The following is a 7,941-nucleotide window of genomic DNA, read 5'->3' as shown; positions in this document are numbered from 1 at the left end:
AGGCACAGCCATGGAAACCCACTGGGTCACACACTCTCAGCCTCAGAGGATGGCAATGGCAAACCCTCTCTGAACAAATCTCGCCATAAAAACCCTCGTGATAGGTTCCCCTTAGCATCACCAAACTCAGAAATGACTTGGGCTGGAGAAATAATCTGGTTTGATACCACTTGAACTGCCCTGGCTCAATGCTATGGAGTTCTGGGGATTGAAGTTATTGAGCGGTTCCCCAGAATACAGACTACAATTCCCAGAATTCTATAGCACTGAGCCATGGCAGTTCAAGTGGTGTCAAACCAGATTCTATCTCTAGTGCCGATGCAAGGCACACAACAACCCTTTTATTTTTCTTTAATGCACATTGGATTTTGTATTGGGAGCTCTTGAGGCATCCTTGTTCTCTTTCTATGGGAAGCAGCTGGGAGGGAGAGCAGGGAAAAGCCGTCCCTCAGTCAGGCTGCAAAGGAGGACAAGGCACTGCACCAAAAGTCTAGGACATGGCCAAATAAAAGCTGAAAACACTCCTAGGAATGTAAATGTAAAAAATGGAGGATGTTCCACAAGAAACCCTCAAAAGGCTTATATTTAAAAATAAATCCATGCTTCTCGGTCCTGCTCCAAATGGAGGACCTTTTTGCATTCTTCCTGGAGAGAATCAATATGCAGAGAGATCTTGATGCACCTTTTGGATTCAAGAATTTGGCAGCATGAGCTTTCCCAGATTTCAGTCTACTTCCTCAGATGAAATCTAGGAAATGCATCTGAGGAAGTAGATTTAAATGCATCTGAAGGAGCAGACTTAAGTCTAGGAAATCCATCTGAAGAAATAGGCTTAAATGCATCTGAAGAAGCAGACTGCAGTCTAGGAAATCCATCTGAGGAAGCAGACTTCAATGCATCTGATGAAGCAAAGTCTAGGAAAGCTCCTGCTTCCACCTTCTTTCTTCCATTTAGTCTGAAAGGTGCTGCAAGGGCTCTCTCCATAGACACTGCTGCTGCCACAGACTAACCGGGCTCTCCCTTTGAATGCCTCCTGGGGAGCAGTCTGCCCCTGAGCTGCCTGCCTCGGAGTCCTGCTGCAGGTGGGGCTGCCTCCCTCCCTGGGGCTTGGAGGCTTGGCCTGGGGCTGGGCTGGCCCTGGCCCTGCCTCCCTGCCTCCCTCCCTCCCTCCGCGCTGCCTGCTGCTGCCTTGGCCGGGGGAAGAGCTCCGCTGCTGCTGGTGGTTGGTGCTGGTGCTTCCCAGGCGGAGGGGGATCCCAGCCCAGGAGGGCATCCCTCAGCAGCAGCAGCAGCAGCAGCAGCAGCAGCATCCCCGCCGCCGCCGCCGCCGCCGGACGGAGGCCTTTGCCCGGGGAAAGCGACAGCAGCCCTGCCCAAAAGCTGGAGGGCAGAGGTCTGGAGGGACTGGATCGCCTGCCGGGCCAAGGGAGAGGAGGAGGAGGAGGAGGAGGAGGAGGAGGCCCCTGGCAGCTCAAGGACGGGGCTGGGGCAGGTGAGTCCTGGGCCACCCTTGGCATCCTTGGGCCCAAGGGGCTGCTAAGCATGGGCAGAGTGCGCCACGTAGCCTCTCCAGTTTCAAGGGGATCATAAGAGGAGACCTGAAGAGGCAGCATGGCCTAGTGGTTTGAGTGCCGGACTCTGGAGAGCAAGGTTCAGTTCTCAGCTCTGCCGGGGAAGCCACCTTGGGGCAAGTCACACTCTCTCAGCCTCAGGGGACGGACAGATCGTGCTCGGAAAGCCCCAGGATAGGGTTGCCACACAGCAGCAACAACAGGGCTCTTTGCAAGAGCTCTTCAGATACCCAGCCAAGAGGAGGAGCAGGGAACCAGAGGCGTCCTCCTTTTCCGGACGGGCCTCCATCCCAGCCTTCCCTCCAGGAGGACTTCCAAAGTGCCCTCCATTGGAAGCAGGACTAAGGAGCATGGGATTAGATTTATCTGGCTGTTTCGAGCTTACTGTCCTCCATTTTTCCGGACAGTCCTCCATCTGGTGGGGCCTGGTCCTCCTTTTGCTGCCCTTGTTTCTTGAGGTTGGTTGGTGTGTGCCTTCAAGGGGCTTCCCGCTTAGGGCCTAGCATGGACTTTTCTTGGCAGGTTTCTTCAGAAGGAGCTTTGCCCTTGCCCTCCTCTGGGGCTGAGAGAGTGTGCCAGTTGCCCTCTGAACCCCTTTGAGACAGTTGTGCACAAAGACTTGGGTTTCCTTCCTCCCCTGGATCCCCTCCCGGCACCGGATTGTTTCTGAGCTTGGAGGCTAAGCAGTGTGACCCTGGTTAGCACTTGGATGGGAGACAAACCCCAGATGCTGCAGGCTATATTTCATAGGAAGGAACTGGCCCAACCACCTCTGAGTATGTCTTGCATCAGAAAGCCCTCTGACATCCACCGACTCTTCTTAGATCAACAGGGAACTTGAAGGCACATGCAATAATAATGCACACGGAATAAATTAAGCAACCTCCAAAATCTACAGTGATACCTTTATGGCACCAACCAAAAGGCACAATATGCATGTTGCAAGCCAACCTGAATATGCAATAAGCCAGGAGGTAGGACCTCAAACTAAGGCTGCATCCACACTGCATTAATAACCGGTTTGAGATGCTTTAACTGCCTTTCCGCTCTGGGGCCACAACACACTACAATTCCCAGAAATCCATAGCATCTTTTTGGATGTTTTGTGGATTTTAAGATACCACATTATAGCCACATGGATAGACATGTTGGAAGTTTTTGAAGCTCCACTGGCTTCTTCATCAGGCAAGGTGTTAAAAACCATACAGGAGAGAAAAAATGGAAGGCCTGCATTTTGCTGTTCTCAGTTCAGATGGTATGGAGGAGTATCTTGCAGGCTGGCACCTTTTCCCTCTGGCCCTGTGGCTACTGGGAGATGCTCAAAGTCCAGGAAATTTAACATCCATTTGCAACACAAAAAGATACTTAAAAACATCCATGGAGTAGCCATGTTGGCCATCTACTGTAGCAAATCCAAACAGTGGTATCTTTATTGGCCAACCAGAATACACAATATACATGTTGCAAGCTTTCAGAGCTTCACTGAACTCTTCATCACAAGGGGTTACAGACCAAACATAGGCCTGCCTTTTGCTGTTCCTGTTCTTTGTTAAGATGGGATGAGGACACTTCATCAGGAAAACTTTAGGTGGCATTGAAGTAAAACATGCCCATCCAGTCCAAATTTAAGAAGAAGAAGAAGAAGAAGAAATTTTGGAGGTCGAAACCTCAGATAGGAAAGTCCTAGTCCACAGGCTGACTTTTTAGGATTCCTCTGTTGTGGCTATAATGCGGTATCTTAAAATCCAGAAAAGATCCAAAAAGATATTTAATTTGAGGTCCTACTTCCTGGCTCCCTCAGCATTTTCAGTTGGAAAGTTGATAGTGTGTCCGAGCATGTGCAAAGTGCTCATCTTTTTACAAATTGATGCTTGCCTTCAACATATAACGATTAGTAACATGTAACTTTACAAATTGTGGGTCTTATTCAGGAGTGGAAGGGAGGAGAATGTGGGCATTGTCTCCCCAACAGCCATTCTCTCCCCCCCCCCCAGCTCGGTTCAATTTTAATTCCTTATAAACATAGGTCATCACAATATAAAATGAAGAGATCATACAAATATCAAACAACAATTAAAATATAAAAATACGTAAGGTATAATACTGTATAAAATTTCAAACATCGTTCATACTTCTACTAAACTTATCAGCAAGAATTAAATATAAAAGCTATCCAAATTAAAGGCATAAAGCAGTGAAACTTCAAACTAAGAGGAAAACCTCATAATAACAAGCACAGGCTTCAGCTAATGCCATTAAGAAAGTTGCAGCTTTTCTAGTAATACTAGGATCTTTGTTAAAAAGCAAAATTCTATTTTTTGGCAGACGGACTATTTATATCTATTAGGTTACAACCCTGCAAGGTACTTTTTTTTCTGATTCCCTTTGACAACAGACAATTAAACAAATAGTGAGAGAGGTCCAACAGGAATTCTGCCCCCCATTAAATTTTAATTCAGTCCCTAAATTTCTAGCATTGTAGATAGTGAGACACTGAAAATTATTCCCACCTAGAACCCTTACATGTATCCTCATTCCCTCGGTAAGTTTGCCTGCCCCTTTTTCTTTATAATGCCTAAACTGTATATCTAAATAACACGGGTAGCTTTGTTGACCATACAGCAAAGTACAGTTATCTCTAATACATGATGCAAGCTTTTGAAGCTCCACAGGGCTTCTCCATCAGGCAAAGATGTAAAAAATCATACAGAAGAAAGAAAAATATGACCATGTTAGTCACAAGCCTACATTTTGTCAAGACATTGCTGCTGCTGTTGTTCTCAGTTAAGAAAGTATGGAGGGATTTTCATGTAGGCAGGGCATTCCTCCTTCTGGACATGTGGGTGCTGGGAGAACCCAGAATAACAACAACTACTACATCTTGATAAAGTGTAGGCCTGTGACTCTTCATATTTTTCTTTCTCCTGTGTGATTTTTATCACCTGTGTGATGAAGAAGCCAGGAGAGCTTCAAAAGCTTGCACAATGTATTTTGCTCATTTTGTTAGGTCCAATAAAGCTATCACTGTTTTGTGGATTTCAAATGTTGTTGTATGTCTAAATGTTCAACTGACGTTCTAAGACATTGCAATGTTAAATCTGGGGACTGATGGAAAATTTCATGGTAGAGCAGATTTTTTATTGGGGGGGGGGGCAGCATGATCTCAATTTCCTCCTGCTCCCAGTAGCTACACCCCTGATCCTACTACTTTACCTCAAACTAGACTCTCCTTTTGCCCTGTGTACAGCAAGCATCATATGTGATCTCTAAGAAAAGCAGGGTATATTGCTTTCTGTGCCCTTGAGCAGCAGAAGCCGGAGCTGGGTTTTGCTTTGCAATCTTGATAACGTTGTACCTGGGTAAAGAGAGTTGGCATTTCCTGATTCTCACACTTACTTCCTCTAGGCCTCAGGCAGCTTGACTGCTGAACTGAAATAAAACTTATCTATTTTTTTTAAACTGGCCTTTTAAAAAAGCAGCCTGAGACAGGGGCCATTGCTGAAAACAGGAAATACTACTCGGTGTATTTTCCTTCTAGCCAGTATGAGAAGGGTAAAGAGAGAGAAGGAGAAAAAGCCCATCCACACTGGGTACATAATCTGGTTTGACACCACTTTAACTGCCAGGGATCAACACTGGAATTCTGGAAATCGCAACTTGTTGTGGCACCACAAAGGAGCTACAACTACAATTCCCAGAATTCCATAGCATTGAGCCCTGGCAGTTAAAGTGGTGTCAAGCTGGATTATTTCTGCAGTGTGGGTGCAGCCAAAGAAAAGAGTAGAAGATAATAAAAATAGTTATATGCGCAGATGAAAGTCTATGGCTAATTAGAATGCGGTTTCCATTGCAAATGTCTCAGTTGTACATGTATGTACCCCTGGTTGATTGCATTGTGATATAGGAATATGGAAAGGGAGAGTAGGATCTAACATTTCCACCACCACCACCACTATTTTCCTAGATGGAGGATACAGTACTGTAAAAAAGTATGGTACTGCTTTACATTTATCGAGGTTGCAAATGAAGATTGCATCTGGATCCATTTTAATAATCCAGATGGGCCCCTTGCTTTTGAACAGCCAGATGGTATTAAGGCTTTTGACTCAGCAGTTGTAGAGAAGAGTCAAAAAGGCATGGCTGAAGGGCTCTCTTTAGTCTTTCCTCTTATTGTACCTTCTAATTGGTATTTGACTTTCTTGGCAGCCTGTGGAAAAACACATGCATGGTAAAAAGCAATAGAAAGATTAATCCAGGCATGTGTCCATTGAGGCCTTGATATTGCCAGACATCAGTTACAGTGCAGATGCATGTAGCCCAGTTTCCTTGGCAGCCACATTGCCTAAACCTAGCCCAAGGTGCGAGTAGTTTTTCGAGAGAAAGTGTATGCATTACAGTAAATTCTCTTTTTATCTTGTTCCTCTGAAGGAGGAGGAGCATAACTTAGGAAAGTCACTTTGATTTGTTGTTGTTAAGTGCTATCAAGTTGACTTCGACTTATGGTGAACCTATGGATGAGAGGTCTACAGGGCACCCTTTCCTCAGCAGCTCTGTCCCAAGTCTGCAGATTCAGGGCTGGGGTTCCTTGATTGAGTCCTTCCATCGGTATTGCCAGTTTGTATAAAGGCACAATTCAAAGTGCTGGTTATGACATATAAAGCCCTACATGGCTCAAGTCCAAGATATTTGGCAGACTGTATCTCCCTGTATGAGCCAATCCAGGCTCAGAGATCATCAAGAGAAGCCTTCTCCGGCACCACATTTCAGAGCTCTACTCCAACACCACATTTCAGATGAGTTGATGTTCTTTCTATCAACCTTCTTCATTTTCCAGCTTTCATTACCATACATAGAAATTGGAGATATGATAGCATGGACAATCCTAACTTAAGTATTCAATAAGATATGTTTACCCTTCAGGATCTTGTCTAGTTCCTAGCTGCCCTTCCAAGTCCTAGTCTTCTTCTGATTTCTTGACTGCAGTCTCTATTGTTATTAATGACTGAGCCAAGGTATGGAAAATCTTGAACTATTTCACTGTCTTAACATTTACTTTAAAGTGTTGTAAGTAATATTGTAGTTAAGTAGTCATTATTTTTGTTTTCTGAATGTTCACCTGTAAACCTGCTCTTGTGCTTTCTTCCTTGACTTTCGTCAGTAATTGTTTTTGCTATTTTCTATTAGTAGTATGGTGCTATCAGCATCTTTTAAAGCATTGACGTTCCTTCATCCAAATATTGTTTGCACTGGCTTTTTATTTCTGCTGGGCCGTGTAATGTGTTCCTCTGTTGGTTGTGTAGCATCCCCACTCTTGTTTAAAATTTCCTTTTAATTGTTTGGATTTTGTGTAAGAGGTTTCCTGTTCTTCCTTTTGTGTTGTCACCTTCTATTTCTCCTCATGGATTATTATAGTGGTTCTCCTTGACCCTGCACATAAATTGCTGAAACTTGCATGTGCTATTTAACAACAAATACTTGTCCCCCCCCAAACCACAAGTGGACTTTGTTTTCATTGGTATTTTGGCAGTCTGTGTGTCCTCCAAATGGTTCCAGGGCAAGAAAATGGGCCCCCATAACTAGAGTAGTCATCCATTCTTGCTCTAAAGTGTTGGCACTGGATCTAAACTTTGTAAGAATTATTTTGTATTAAATCAAGTCAAATTTAATTTGCAACAAGTCATTGAAGTATTTAGAAGTACTGTAAAATATCAACTAACATGACAAACATATTGATACTAATTTCTGCAATACAGAAATCCAGTTTGGGATGCTTACTTGAGGCATTTTAAAAAAGAGACAAATGACTTGCAGTAAAGCGCTGCCATTTCATTAACTGCTTTCTAACATGTGTTCAAAAGTATTATTTAGCATCTGCTCATTTTCCCTGGATATCTTCCTGCTTAAAACCCCCCCACAAGATTTCACATTAAGGCTAAATTAAGTTGGTAAGATGCTTTCACAAATTGCATGGAAAAGCCTTATTTATGAAACCCTGCTTTTGTGCAGGATGTGGTTATTGCATCTGCATTAACTTGTGTTACAGTTCTGTCATAATGCTAAATGAGAGGTGGAGAGTGTATGGGCCCTCCAGATCAGCTCTGACCAGCACAGTCAATGATGAAGACTGAGAAAGAGTTGCATTCCAACACTTGGAGTGCCACATGTTCCCAGTGCATCTGCGAAATGTAGTTATCATTACATGCATGTGCAGAAAACAAAATAAAGTATTGGGCTCATGCATTCCTCCTCCTATATTGCTGATTGCTTCCTGTCCCTGTCTGATATTGCTTGCAGCAACTGGGGACAGTGCTGAGACTCTTGTTGCAGTAAAGGAATGAAAGGAAACTGCTGTTGCTACTTGATCATATTA

The 7,941-nt window shown here is 44.1% G+C and overlaps 1 protein-coding gene across 4 annotated transcripts in view; it reads left to right on the top strand.

Moving 5' to 3' along the window:
- The first annotated feature begins 1,338 nt into the window (after positions 1-1,338).
- MICAL1 (microtubule associated monooxygenase, calponin and LIM domain containing 1) overlaps positions 1,339-7,941 on the top strand; it is a 57,991-nt gene continuing 51,388 nt past the window's right edge. For all 4 annotated transcript variants that reach the window (XM_089514796.1, XM_089514795.1, XM_089514794.1 and 1 more), the window contains exon 1: positions 1,339-1,492. The gene's annotated coding sequence lies outside the window, so the exon portion shown is untranslated. The remainder of the gene's footprint in view (positions 1,493-7,941) is intronic.

This window comes from Sceloporus occidentalis, unplaced genomic scaffold, assembly GCF_023333645.1.
Source record: "Sceloporus occidentalis isolate IW3139 unplaced genomic scaffold, rSceOcc1.0.p SCAF_3, whole genome shotgun sequence".
In the NCBI taxonomy this organism is placed as follows: domain Eukaryota; kingdom Metazoa; phylum Chordata; class Lepidosauria; order Squamata; family Phrynosomatidae; genus Sceloporus; species Sceloporus occidentalis.
Note: the sequence above shows the minus strand (reverse complement) of the source record. Positions and strands in the feature narration are given on the sequence as shown.